General features: G+C 40.1%; 1 protein-coding gene across 9 annotated transcripts in view; it reads left to right on the top strand.

The window, feature by feature from the left end:
* The first annotated feature begins 571 nt into the window (after positions 1–571).
* Positions 572–14,684, top strand: part of LOC109912391 (forkhead box protein P1-like) — a 477,834-nt gene continuing 463,721 nt past the window's right edge. For 8 of the 9 annotated variants that reach the window (XM_048606339.1, XM_048606346.1, XM_048606350.1 and 5 more), the window contains exon 1: positions 572–687. The gene's annotated coding sequence lies outside the window, so the exon portion shown is untranslated. The remainder of the gene's footprint in view (positions 688–14,684) is intronic. The other variant, XM_048606342.1, reaches the window with a different exon arrangement.

Here is a 14,684-nt window from a genome sequence, read left to right as displayed (position 1 = left end):
TACAGAGAGAGAGGAGCGCTCTCTCTCTCACACACACACTTTCAACATTTCCTCAATCACTTTCATTGCTTCTTCAGAGCCCAGAAATGAGAGAGAGACGGTGAGTTTTTTTTGGTGATTAGGCAGAGGATTGAAGGGGGTGGTGTAGTGACTGCTTTATTTGTGGTGCTCACGCCAAAGTTGGTGTAGCCGCCCTGTGCTGCAAGCAGAGATCCTGAAGCAAGCAGCAGCTTCCCCCCCCCTCACTGAAAAGCTCTGATACATGTTGTTTACACAGCAGGTGGATATGACGTCAGGGGCCAGCTTACAGCAAAAAATAACAACATCCAACTCCGCGATTTGTATCTTCCAACCCCCCCCTCCACATACACACAAACCACTACTCCAACAAAAAAAAACTCATTAAGTTCGCTAGAATTGTGAATAATGAAAAGTGGAAGGGGAAAGCGCTGCGGGAGCATAGGGAAAGATCTGATCAAGTGTTGAGCTCGGTCCCGGCTTTCTAGTTGTTGCTGAAGGGATTTTTGTGTCTTTGGAAAGCGGCTGCTCCACAACGTAGTGCCCGAGCGGAGTAATATATTGTTATTTATTGTGTGCTTGTTGCATGCTTTCTCGTACACAATCGCATGTGTGTTGCAGGGTCAAATTATCTCCTGGTTGCCCAACAACCTAAAGGAGCACCAACTGGTAAGTTTGAATTTCATTCTTCTGTCTGTCTCTCTCTCTCCCCCCCTTGCCCTTCTCGCTTTCAGGTTTAACTCTTTCGGCTTGGCTTGGCTCTAATTTCCTGCAAAGCCCCACGTGCAGTTTGGGGTGTTTTACAGAGAGGAAAAAAATGTTTGTCGTTTGTCAAAGTGGGTTTCAATAAATAATTTGCATTGGCAACGCAGACACACACAGACACAACTGCTGCTGGGGTGGTTGTTGTGGGGGGGGGGGAGGAGGAGGAGAAGGATGTGGGGTGTAAGTTGAGGTGTAGGAGTCCCCGGGGCTTGTTTTTGCGTGAGGTTATTCACCAAGAGTGAGTCAGTTTGAGGGAGTTGAGTTGCGCGAGGTTTCTCTTTCTCCTCCTGCAATTTCGCTGTTGTTTCCCGTGGAGTAAATCGGCGGAGACTTGACAGGCTGGAGGAGACCGAAAGGGATCTCTCCTCTAGGATCACACCATTCGTGTAGGGGGAAATAGCCACATAGTGTGCGAACGGCACGGGGGAAAAGGGAACTCCTGAAACTTGTCACTTTTATTTTTTGTCACCGTCCTGTACTTTTCAGAAAGACCCATGCGAGTTTGGACGGGTTAGGGTTAGCATGTCAGCATCGAATTACCTAGGAAGTCATCGAAGTTACGGGGGTGGGTGGGGGGAGGTGGAGGAGGTAATTGAGGCTCCGCGGTATCATTTAGTCATCGTTTAAGTAATCTGTACGGCATTCTACGGAGTTTTCTCTATTAGATATGTCTCGGGTTGGGGGGGGGGGGGGGTGGGGGGGGGGGGGGGGTGGGGGGTAGTACGGTAACTTAGTGCGAAGTCTGGCCTCTGATCGCCAGCTTTTCCAGTGCGGCCCCGAACACACTTCATCGCCACTTTCTCCAGTTGGCGGGCCGCTGGAAGCTCCAACACTGGGAAGTAAAGAAACCCACAGCTCAAGGTGCTGCCGATTTTTGACGTCCTTTAAAAGTTCGATCGAACAAGAAACGCGCTGCTGCTAAGCCCGGGCAAGTTGTGATTCACACGGCCTCCAGTGTGAGAGAGAGCAAGTCTCCACCACCTACCTAATCTCTGTAACCGAAACAAGTAGCAGGCTCTTTTTTGTGTGTGTGTTACAGAGACACACAACGCGCAACCTCCTCCTCTCTTCCCCCCCCCCCCCCATCCCCACCCCCACCTCTCACTGGGAGGTGACATTTCCCCACGGGAACAGGAAAGTCCACTCCTCACTGTCCCTGGTACTAGGGGAGGATGAGGTGAGGTGTCCAACGCTGGTACTTTTTGTGGTAGTGGTGGGGGTGAGGTGACTCAGAAAGGGGTCGGAGGGGTGAAAGAAGTGGGGTGTTTTCTAGATGAACCCGAAATTTCCCAGTACCAGACAAATTGTTTACAGAGATGGAGAGTTGCGCCCACCACCACCAGCCCCCCCCCCACACTTCCAGCTGCATCTGGCGCCTCCGCGACTTTGTTGTTAACTTGGTGTTTGTTTAACTTTTTCTTGTTGATGAAAGGACGGAGCTGCGGCTGTACGAGTAGCCGCCGAGTCTTTTGTTATGGTAATGCCGGTGTTTAGTCAGATCTTTTCCTGCGAAAACTTTCCTGTCAGAACTGCTCGCGCGCGACAGGCGCTCTCGATCCCCTCTCAAACACAAACACACACACACAGAATGGAACAGGTCTCACGTTTCTTTTCCCTCGAAAAAAAGCGGATCTTCAATAACACACACAAAAAAAACAATTTTTGCATTGGGTCGCATATTTATTCGGCAGCTGCTCCCTGACTCAGTTTTTAGCCTGCTCCCCTGAAAGTTTGCTCGCTTGACTTCGCCGAGTTTTGGCGGCTGCTGGGCGGACAATGAGTTTTTTGTGTCTGGTGGGGACGGGTGGGGGGTCGTGCGGGCTGTGTTTAAAGAGGACAGCGTCGGTAAAAGCAAGGTACTGCTTTTTATTAAAGACAGGTTCATGACAAAAAATGTGTGGAAAAGGCAAAGTCAACCAAGGTCCTTCCACACACATACACTCTACCCCCCACTCCCCCGTCAGATTTAGGACCTGTTTTTGCAGCACCTCTTGTAATTTAGTTCACTTCTCATGTCCTCCAAGGTTGTAGGGATTGTAAAGTTGTGTTGGCGGTAGGGTGGGAGTGTTGATGTTTAATGTTAAGTCACCAAAGAAGAAGACAAAAATCCACAAAAGTGGAATTCAACCACCCCCCCCCCCCACCCACACACACACACACACTCTTCATCTTGGATTACCCAATGTCTGAGAAAATCGCACTAAAGCAAACAGCCCGGCGAGAAGCGATCCTTGACAACCCAAGAGCAAAGTCAAACGGCGCGCACATCAAACAAAGTCCGTGCTGGGCCGTTGTCAAGGGTCCGCTCTTCGGGAGGCTTTCAACCGTGAGCACAGGCGTTGCTGTCTCGTCGGCTCTGCACAACAAACGCCCGCGCATACAATTGGAAAACCAGAAAGAGGGAGACGATGTGAGTGAAAGCGACCACTTGCTTCACATCAGGCCCAAAACCTCCACTGGTCCAGAAGAACTCCAGAAAGTTTGTGTTAAGACAAGATTCAACCTTGAAACACCTCAGCATTTGAGTCATCAGAATCACGTCTGCCTAGGTCCATTCTTAACAAGTTGGGGCATAAGGGAAGATTATTTAGACCGAGATTTCGTCTAAGCGTGTCTGTTTAGGCGCATATATGACTTGTATGCAATGAACAGTTTTTTTAAAAAAAATCTGCATTATTATTTAGTGATAAAATCATATTTATTACCGACATTGTAGTTCGTTTGGTTAAGGAGCGATGATCCAGGCACTGACGATAGATTTTCGTTGGATCATGCTGTGGAAGTGCAATTTTGTTATCAGTTGTCAGATAATGGATGGAATAAGATCAAGCAATACTTTACTGGTACAAAATTTAGCATTGCAAAAAATGACTGGTGCAACACCTGAATTATTTATCTCCAGACTTAACATGCATTGATAGCTAGCCCTAGTGTGAACAGATTGGGACTTGGTTAAAATTTAGATATAGTAGGGACTTGGCAGAACTTTTATTAAAATGACAGAACAGGGTTCAATTAGTGTTTATCTACAAGTTAGTTATAAAGAGACTGAGTTAAGCTTAACACCGGTTAAGCTTCAATCTCCTGTCAATACTGTACACAGTGTGATTAAGAAATGTAAAACTAAGTATCAATATTTGCTGATATACTAATTTTTGTACTTCATACAAATGATCCCACTTCCATCGGAGAAACTGCAACAAGGCAGTGTATTTTAATACACATAATGTCTATATATTTTAGTGAAACCTACAGAAGTATGTTATGGTTGTAATTTACTTAAATATATGCAATTCACTGAATGATGTTTTTACATTGACACCATTTGTAATCACATGAAATGTAAACAATTTCAAAAGCTAACCTAATTTCCTATCTATAGTCATTACATCCATGTATCTCTATATCAGTTTTTATATGACAAGATTACACAGAAACACATTTTTATTTATAGCTATTAGTACATGTTCAATTATAAAAATAGATAATTTATAAGAATAGATGAAAGTAACAAAAAAAGTTGACAGATATTAAAAAGTGCCAGTTGAACAAAATAGAATAATTAAGTACACACTAACGTTAAGAGAAATGTAATAATACTTGAAGTTTTTTTGAAAAAGGTTATTTAGCTATAATGTTGACAAAGAAAAGAATGCTGTGTTTTTGTTAGGCAACATTGATGAGTGTATATTGAACCTGTCAATCAGCAGTAGAGTCTTCCTTCTTGTGGTACTTGAGTCACTTACTTGCTTTGCACTGTTGTGGCTGTACATTTGAGTCACAGCACAAGCTGACATTTGAAAATATCAACTGTGAGGTCTGAACTAACGACTGGGACCCTACCGGGCCATATGAGCAGTTAACCATTCTTTCAACTAAATAAAGCTCGTGGAGTTGATGATCTGTGATTGAGTGGAGAAGTTAGAAATTCAAAATCTTGCAAGTTGCGTGTTATCCAGGAAACTCATTAGTGTGGTTATACCAGTGGCAATTCCTGACAATTCACATTAAGCTAAACTATACATTATAATGAAAACAAAATTCACACTTTACATAGTGTAAGCCATTGACAGGTTTAAGCTGCTTGTTATCGCTATTATGTTATTTCATTTATGGTTATCTTTATGGATAATAATCAGAACTATTTAGAAATTAGGATTTTCCATCTTTAATAATTAATCAGATTCCTTAATTTCACTTAATATGGATGTTACTATGTTAATGAGGTTCAATACATTAATATTTGCCAGATATGCTTAGTGAATGCTGATTGTCATGCTGGATGTACATTAACAGCTATTGCCATTTTATGGCAAATAATCAGTATTCATACTTGTACATAAATTCACAAAAATTGCTGGACATGCAATCCATAGTAAAAAAGTAATTGGCTGTTAATGAATAAAGTTGGCATTAGGTATTGGGGAATTAATGATTTTTGAGAACAGTACATTAACAGAGTGCTGACAGACCTAATTACATATAAAGTAAGATGTAGATATATGGTTTTGTATCTGCAGATCAATATACTTCCCAAAAGAATACCAGATTCTCTAGGGAATTTTTATATAATGGGTTCAGTTTGACTGTTTGCCAATGGCTTTTGTCAACCAGCAATAACATTATGAATAGGTTTTAAACCACTTCTAAATGCTGACTAAGCCTGTATACATTTTGCTTTGCTTCTTAAATATCTGAAGTACTTTTTCTAAGTTTATTTCCTTCAAATTTTCAACAGTTTACCGCTTTACTATCTAAAAGTTTATTTTTGCATACCACACGCATGGTGTTTAGATGTGAATGCAAATGTGAAAAGAAATCACTTCTCAGATTTTGCAGGCAAGCTGAACTGATAGAGAAAGGGCTAATGATGCATGACTCTTGAATACCAGCAACACATTCTGTGCAAACTAACAAGCCTACATGAGAGCAGTTGCAGCTAAAGTACAGTTTGATTACTTTCTTTCTGAAAGGTAGTTGTTTATTGAGATCTGACTAGTTCTTATATGTTCAGGAGTACGTATATTTTTAAGATTATTGGAATGGTATATTTTAACTCTGCAAGTGATTTTGATTAATTTGTTTGCATTTCCCCTTTTCATTGAATATGTATTGACTTATGATCAATTTAATTTTGTTGATTTCTTCTTTTAATTTGCCTGATCAAAAATAATTAATTTTTGGTTGTGAGTGTCTCTAAATGTTTTCAAATCATATTTGATTGATTGCATATAAGGTATCTTGATCTGAAGACTGAGGATTCTGCTTTGAAAGTAGACTAAAAATGGTTTCATTCCACCTTTTGATTATAGTGTTCTTTCACTGTGTTTTAACTGTAAGCTAAAAGCTTATTTCTGTCAAATTTTATGGCTTACAAAAATCAACTCCAGTAGTATAACAAATAAAGCACTTAAAACTGTGATTAAAATCCTCTTTTAAACTCTAATGAGTTTAAATTTACATGTTTGTAAGCATAACACTATTTGTTTACACTACGTCCAGAAGGCCTGCCGCCAGTCCATTTATGATAGTATGCCATAATAACATTTTTCCATATATAGTTCGAAGACAGAAGTATTATATATTATTGCGGTTTGTCATTATCTTTGATTGACAACCAGCTTTACAGATCCAATGTAAACAGTGAATGTCATTTGCTGCAATGATTGAAGTTTTAACAGCTTCAAAATGGAAAGAATTGAAATTGTGTTCTTTTTCCACTTTAAGAGACTACATAATTTTGTGCGGACTGTTGATAAACTACAGTCACAGTTGTGTGAGCGATTCAGTTTTAAGGAGCTCTGAAATGTTAATAAAATCTTATGATGTTAAGGGTGGTCCATATAAGCAGATTCAGAAGTTTAACACTTTATTTCTATGCATTTATTGAAACAGTCTCAATGATTAAATACTTGGATAGTTTTTGAGGAAATAAAAGTGAACAATTTAATTCTTGCAAACAATATTGTTTAATTGGAATAAAGCAATATTTATAATTAATAACATTATTGAACTTTCATCAAATGTGTGAATTTAATCTAGTAAATTATCCTTTTTTTAGAAAGTGAAGTTGAGATTAGGATACTCTAAATCACAAATGACAAGGAAATAAATTTAATTAGCTATTAATTAACAGAACCAAAGATATTACATTGCAGTGATGCAGGCGGAAAGTATACTGTTTAAATGGTTTGTATGATACTTTGACATGTTGGAATGTCTTCATAGAAATGTTGAAACGTACCTGTGGGAATTGCTGCGATCGCTATATCTGCCAAGGTCACCTAAAATTTCTCCCTAGTGATTAAAATCTTGGTTGTCAGGCCAGCAGGCAACAAGAAGTAACAGATGATATTTGAAACTGAAAGTTTGCTTAGCTTTTACACACAGTTTTCTTTTGGAGGCAAAACGAAAACTGCAAAAAATATTTGCAGCATTGTAACATAATGTAATGAGCATTCATGATTGTTGTAGTGAGATATTACTATGTTACTGGATCAGTCACACTTTGATTGCTGATTGCTTTCCTCCAGTGAGTCAGTGTCAATTACTGTATGTTTGTCTTAGTTTGAATTTTCCTAAGGTAACTAAGAATCAATTTTTGAAATAAGCAATCAACTTTGGTATTGTTCAATCACGGAATGTGTGGACAGTTGTAATTCCTCAATAGTTTACTGTTTAATTAGAATCGTCAAACATATTTTCTATCAACTGGATTATTATTTAGGGGATGATGTTTATTGTTTTAAGAAGTAATGAAACAAACCTGAAGATAACCTGTATGTTGTAGGGGAGAACACTTTAGGCTTTGAAAAGCTCCAAAGGATCTTTGCTTGGCACCTTCAAAGCAAGTAGCATATATACATTACAGAAATTTTATTAGTAATCTGTGCAACCTTGATTACACATGCTCTTTATTTGCACTTCACATTGTAGTGGACAAATTCATTCCTTAACCTGGTGACAAAACCTACATTGAGTTATTAATATTTAACACACTCTCTATCCCAGCTCACCACTAACTTGATTGATAGAATTGACATCTGATTTAAGAAAAAACTAGCCAGTGCACTTATAAAAAATTGCTAAATGCTTGTAATTCAGAAAGCACCTTTATGCTTGAAAAGGCTGTTTAGCTGCAAGCAAAATCTAAAGGTTAGAAACATGGGAACAAATAGACATGGTTAATCTAACAATGTGTTTAACTATTTTAAAGCTCATTTAACACCAGTGAATTCATTTTGGTTTAGTTTAATTTTGAAACACGTTTTATGCACACTTGTCATAGGGAAATCATCCCCTCCTTCATAAAAAAGAATGTAACACTCAACTTGTAATAAACTTTTAAGCTGCATTGTTCTGCAACTGGTTATATATGTCTACTTCCCAAAAATTACATTTGAAACCAAGTTTGTTTTTAAAATTTTCCTTTTTTTTCAGTCACGGTTAAGTTCAAGACCATTGAAATGAATTCTGATCTGCACAGTATACATTCTGTTATTGGCCTTCCAAAGGGCTCCACAATGTAGGACAAAATAAGTCATGGTTCCAGAAGGGCTTGATTCTCTTCCAGATATGGTTGATACTCTTTTCGGGGGTGCTGGGTTAGGCCATTCTGTGCCTTGATAGGATTTTCCCAAGCCTCCTGTCCTGGACAAGCTTCATGTCCTTACAGGCGAAAATGAACATCCCTGTATGTGTCTCTGCAATTTTGGATGTAAAGGCTCCCTGGGTATCTGGAAGTTTCTTACAGCAACAGAACTTTGTTTCTCCACATGTCTATTTATTTGCTTTAATTGGTTCATAATAAATTACAGGAAGACTAAATGTAGTTATATTTGGATATACAATTTATGTTCTAAAACAATACCCAAATCTAAGATAAAAATAACAAATTTCCTGTCACCTTCCTAAGTTATGTTTTTACTGACACCGATTGACCTTTACTTCTGGTGGCAACTGACAGTGTGCAAGCTTCAGCAGTAAGTGTTAACAATTTGCTCCAGGGAGGGAGAGGGAAAGATGCCAGAGCAGAGCCCAGTCTAGTTTCAACTGATTTCCAACAGGGGTCATTGCTCATTTGTGTTTTCCCAAGCAGATATTCTCCTCCCTTATCCAGGGGCAGTGAGGCTGATTATCAAATGCTGTTGTTTCCTAACTGAGGTAAAGTAATGTAGTACAGACTGAGGGCTTGGGTCCTTTACTAGTCTGTAAGACTCAGCTACTTATTGGATAAGTGCACTGACTGATCAGGAGAGCCCACATAAGTGATTTAAACACAGATTCCGTTGGAAATGGGATCGCTGGCAGGTTGCTTTCATTATGATGTTTCCTTTGGAAAAGTCAATTTGTGGGACAGCTCAGCTTAATAAAAATGCTGTTTGCATGTGTGTAATGCATTAGCTTTTGCCACATTGTCTGTTGTGGTTCCTTGCTAGCCATAGTGTGTTAATTCAACAAGCACAGTATTCGATAGATATCTGTCCAGAATAAATGTGCACATTCAGTTTAAAGCTCGCTAAGTGGACAAGAAAGTTTTTGACTGTGGTATGTAGATAATGAAACCAAGGTGCAATTTTAGATTAAATCATCCCCAATAATCAGTCATACAGTGTATTGCAGTTCTTGGAAAAACAAATCTAATTACACACAGGTAACAAAATGTATCATTATAGTATACCAAATGAGGTGCTATCATTCAGTGATACAAACATTACAACCGTTGTATTATGGTATATAAGATATACACATTTCCTACCTCTGCCTGTGCTGACCTTTTTCTTATCAGAATATATTTTCAAAAACAAGATATGTCCTGTTAAACCAGTACTTTTAATTTGCTAAAAATGGACTAGTTTACAAGATGTAATGATTGAAATGTGAATGAGAAATATTGGCAAAATAAGTAATTAATAAAAGATGTAATCTTCAACATTGGACTGCTGTGCCTATTGAGAGGAATTAAAAACTGGGCTCTTGAAGCAACATGAATTTAGACTTCACATAAGCCCAGCACGTAGGATACCCTCCTGAATCACCTGATCATAGAAATGAGCAAGTTAATTTGTTTTTACTGGTCACTATATTCAAGATTAGTGTAGCATTTTGGAATTTCGTGTAAATTTTCTTTACATAGTTGCTTATAATTTCTTGACTAAGCCTTTGAATATGAGATGCCATGGAATAATTTAGGTTTACCAAAGGAATTGCAGAAAGATAGAAGAGGAAGATAATTCATAGATTGATGATGTAAATAAAATTGAAAAGCAAAGGAATGAGAACAGTATTTATTGTTGGAATTGGTAATGGGAGCATTATTCTTGTGTCAAGAATTACAGTGCATGATACTAATTTAAATATCATCATTTAGGCAGAGTTGTAAAATTGTTTTAAAGATTAAGTGGGCAAAATGCAATGTTTGTGATTTTGTGACATTCTTTTAAAAAAGCATCTTATGTACTAGTTTGCATGAATCTTTGAAATTGCAATAACTGGAATGCAGAAGAGTATCCTGAATTGACTTTAAATGTAGTTGAAGGAATAGAGAAACGTAAATGTGACCTGAGAAAGAATGTACTCGGATGCAGTACACTGTGGAATTAGACTGGTGTGAAGAGTGTGAAGGGCTGAATTGTACCAAGAATCAGCTGCGTCAATTTCAAAGATTTTCTTGGAGGGGTTCTATCTATGGGCTATTGCACATTATCACATGCAGTTCTCTGCAGGTCACCTCATTGTGTCACCACATCTCTATGACACCCTGCTTGCGTTATCATGTGCTCGTCCAAGGCGGAAATACTTGCCATTGGCAGGAGCTCCTGGCTTTCCTGGTGTTGGGGCCATATTTTAAAGCCCAGCCATGTACCAGATCAATTGTTACCAGCCAGTACCTGCCCTTCACAGTGCACGGAAGGGGAGAGAATGATGAAGAAAAGCTGAGGGCACATAGTTGGCATGTCTAACACTTGCTTGTAAATACAAGCTCACATTTGTGAATGTATTGTAATTTTACATAATCTTTCTAATCAACTGTCGGCAAGACAGTAGCCACAAGAATCAAGCTATACAACTTACCTGACCTTAGTGTTAACTCAGTTTGAACCCTGTCCAGGTGAGTTCTTACCTAATGCCCAACGGAGCATAATATCTTCTCATTGTTCAATATAGGAGCATCATGTACTGGAAAGCCTGCAGATGGTTGAAAACATTCGTTTTTATTCAACAACAAGAATTCAGTATTTACTGTGGGGAAGGATATAGAAGATAGAGAAATAAATAGTGAAATCTTGAAAAGTGTCCATATTACAGAGGAGGAGGTGCTGGACGTCTTAAAACACATAAAGATCGATAAATCCCTGGCACCTAATGAGGTGTATCCCAGAACTTTGTGGGAAGCTCAGGAAGTGATTGCTGGGCCCCTTGCTGGGATATTTGTATCATTTATAAGCACGGGTGAGGTGCCGGAGGACTGGAGGTTGGATAATATGGAGCCATTATTTAAGAATGGTGGTAAGGAACTATAAACCAGTGAGCCTGATGTCAATGGTGGGCAAGTTGTTGGCGGGGATTGTGAGGGACAGGATTTAAATGTATTTGGAAAGGCGAAAGTCTCATTAGGGATAGTCAACATGGCTTTGTGTGTGGGAAATCATGTCTCTCTAACTTGATTGCGTTTTTTAAAGAAATGACAAAGAAGGTTGATGAAGACAGAGTGTTGGATGTTGTCTGTATGAACTTTAGCAAGGTGTTTGAAAGGAGTCCTCATAGTAGACTGTTTAGCAAAGTTACACTAGGAATCCAGGGAGAGCTAACTATTTGGATATGAAATTGGCTTGAAGGTAGGAGATAGAAGGTGCTGGTGGAGGGTTGTTTTACGGACTGGAGGCATGTGACCTGTGGTGTGCCACAACAATCGGTGCTGGGTCCTCTGCTTTTTGTCATTTATATAAATGATTTGCATGTGAATATGGGAGGCATGGTTAGTAAGTTTGCAAATGACAGTGTAGTGGGTAGTGAAGAAGGTTATCTCAGAATACAATGAGATCTTGATCAGATGGGCTGAGCAGTAGCAGATGGAGTTTAATTTAGATAACTGTGAGGTGTTGCATTTTGGTAAGGCAAATCAGGGCAGGATGTATACACTTAATAGAACAGCACAGTACAGGCCCTTCGGCCCACGATGTTGTGCCGAACTTTTACCCTAAACCTAAGGTCTATCTAACCTCCACCCCTACCTTATACTATCATCCATATGCCTATCTAATAGCCACTTAAATGCCCCTAATGAGGCCGAGTCCACTACCCTCTCCGACAATGCATTCCACGCTCCTACCTCTATCAAGTCACCTCTCATCCTTCGTCGTTCGAAAGAGAAAAGCTCTAGCTGTCTCAACCTTTCCTCGTAAGACCTTCCCTCCATTGCAGGCAACATCCTGGTAAATCTCCTCTGCACCTTTTCCAATGCTTCCACATCTTTCCTGTAATGAGGCGACCAGAACTGGACGCAATACACCAGATGTGGCCGAACCAGGGTTTTGTATAGCTGGAGCATGACTTCACGGCTCTTGAACTCAATCCCTCTATTATTGAAAGCTAACACACCATACGCCTTCTTAATAACTCTATCCACCTGGGTGGCAGCTTTCAGGGAACTGTGGACATGAACCCCAAGATCTCTCTGCTTCTCCGCACTGCCAAGAATCTTTCCATTAACCCTGTATTCTGCTTTCAAGTTTCTCCTTCCAAAATGAACCACCTCACACTTTTCAAGGTTAAACTCCATCTGCCACTTCTCAGCCCAGCTCTGCATCCTATCAATGTCCCTTTGTAACCTAGAACAGCCCTCTGCACTATCGACAACTCGACCCACCTTCGTATCGTCCGCGAATTTACTAATCCACCCTTACACTCCTACATCCAAATCATTTACAAAAATGACGAATAGAAGAGGACCCAGAACAGATCCTTGTGGTATACCACTCGTAACTGAGCACCATGTTGAATATTTTCTGTCCACCAGCACCCTTTGTCTTCTAAGGGTCAGCCAATTCTGAATCCAATCTGCCACATTTCCCCCTATCCCATGCCTCCTTACTTCCTGCATGAGCCTACCATGGGGAACCTTATCAAATGCCTTACTTAAATCCACGTATACCACATCCACTGCTCTACCTTCATCCATGTGTTTGGTCACCACTTCAAAGAATTCAATAAGGTTTGTGAGGCATGATCTACCCCTCACAAGTCCATGCTGACTATCACGAATCAAACTGTGCCTATCCAAGTGATCATAAATCCTATCTCTCAGAGCCCTTTCCAATAATTTGCCCACCACTGAAATAAGACTAAATGGCCTGTAATTTCCACGGTTATCCCTATTCCCTTTTTTGAACAAGGGAATGACGTTTGCCACTCTCCAATCTTCCGGCACTATACCCGTGGACAGTGAGGATGAAAAGATCGTCGCCAAAGGCCCTGCGATCTCTTTCCTCGCTTCCCATAGAATCCTTGGATAAATCCCATCAGGCCCGGGGGTTTTATCTTCTTCTGTCTTATCTATCTTCTATTCCTCAAAATTCCTAGTACATCTTCCTTACTAACATCCACCTCCTCTAGCCTACCAGTCTGTTTCACACTGTCCTCCCCTACAACTAGGTCCCTCTCAGTTGTGAATACCGAAGAAAAATATGCATTAAGGAACTCTGCTATCTCTTTAGGCTCTGTGCACAAATTTCCTTTACATTCCCTTTAATGATAAGGTCCTGGAAAGTGTTGCCAAACAAAGAGACTTTGGGGTACAGGATCATAGTTCCTTGGAAGTGGATTTGGAGCTAAACAGGGTAGTGAAGAAGGCATTTGATATATTTGTCTTTATTGGCCAGTGCATTGAGTAGGAATTGGGATGTTATGTTGCAGCTGTACAGCACGTTGGTTAGGACACTTATGGAATACTGCATTCACTTCTGGTCTCCTTTCCAATAGGAAAGATGTTGTTAAACTTAAAAGGGTTCAGAAAAGATTTACAAAGATTTTGCAGGGGTTAGAGGGTTTAAGCTGTAGGGAGAGGCTGAATAGGTTGGGGATATTTTACGTGGAGTATTGGAAGCTGAGGAGTGACCTTATAGAGGTTTATAAGATCATGAAGGGCATGGATAAGGTGAACAGCCAAGGTCTTTTTCCCAGGGTAGAGGAGTCCAAAACTATAGGGCATAAGTTTAAGGTGAGAAAGGAAAGATTTAAAAAGGGACCTAAGGGACAATGTTTTCATGCAAAGAGTGGTGCGTGTATGGAATGAGCTGCCAGAGGAAATGGTGGAGTCTGGTACAATTGCAGCATTTAAAAGTCATGTAGATGGGCATGAAGAGGAAAGGTTTAGAGGGTTATGGACTAGATTAATTTAGGCTATCTGGTCGGCATGGACGATTTGGACCGAAAGATCTTTTTCCGTGCTGTACAACTCTATGACTCTATGAACAGCAAAAGAAAAGAAAAAGACAGACAAAAGAACAAGCTTTATTTATGTCGGAGAACATTTGCCTTTTGAGTAGCAACAAATTTATAGTCTATCAGATCACTGCATCCAGCTCACATCTATTGGAACGGGGTGACCATTGGGTCCTGTCTGGCCTGTGGCACCCACCACTGCACTGCTTTGTCTTGCTGAAGCTGTGTTCCTCCCTCTTAATGTCCTCCTGAGCCTGCTCAGAAGACTGCTGCCGCTCTCCCAGCTTTTCGATGTTCGTCAGAGCCCCTCACTGCATCAGTTCTGCGGAACATTTTATGCTAGCCTTATGCAGCACACTTTGTCTGGATTGTATTGCAAGCTCCTACAGATGGATATAAGCATTGGAGTCTCATCTTCAGGAGCCTAACATCTGCTTCATGATAGTCCTGGTCAAAGA

This window comes from Rhincodon typus, chromosome 16 (genome assembly GCF_021869965.1).
Source record: "Rhincodon typus isolate 14 chromosome 16, sRhiTyp1.1, whole genome shotgun sequence".
Lineage (NCBI taxonomy): Eukaryota > Metazoa > Chordata > Chondrichthyes > Orectolobiformes > Rhincodontidae > Rhincodon > Rhincodon typus.
Note: the sequence above shows the minus strand (reverse complement) of the source record. Positions and strands in the feature narration are given on the sequence as shown.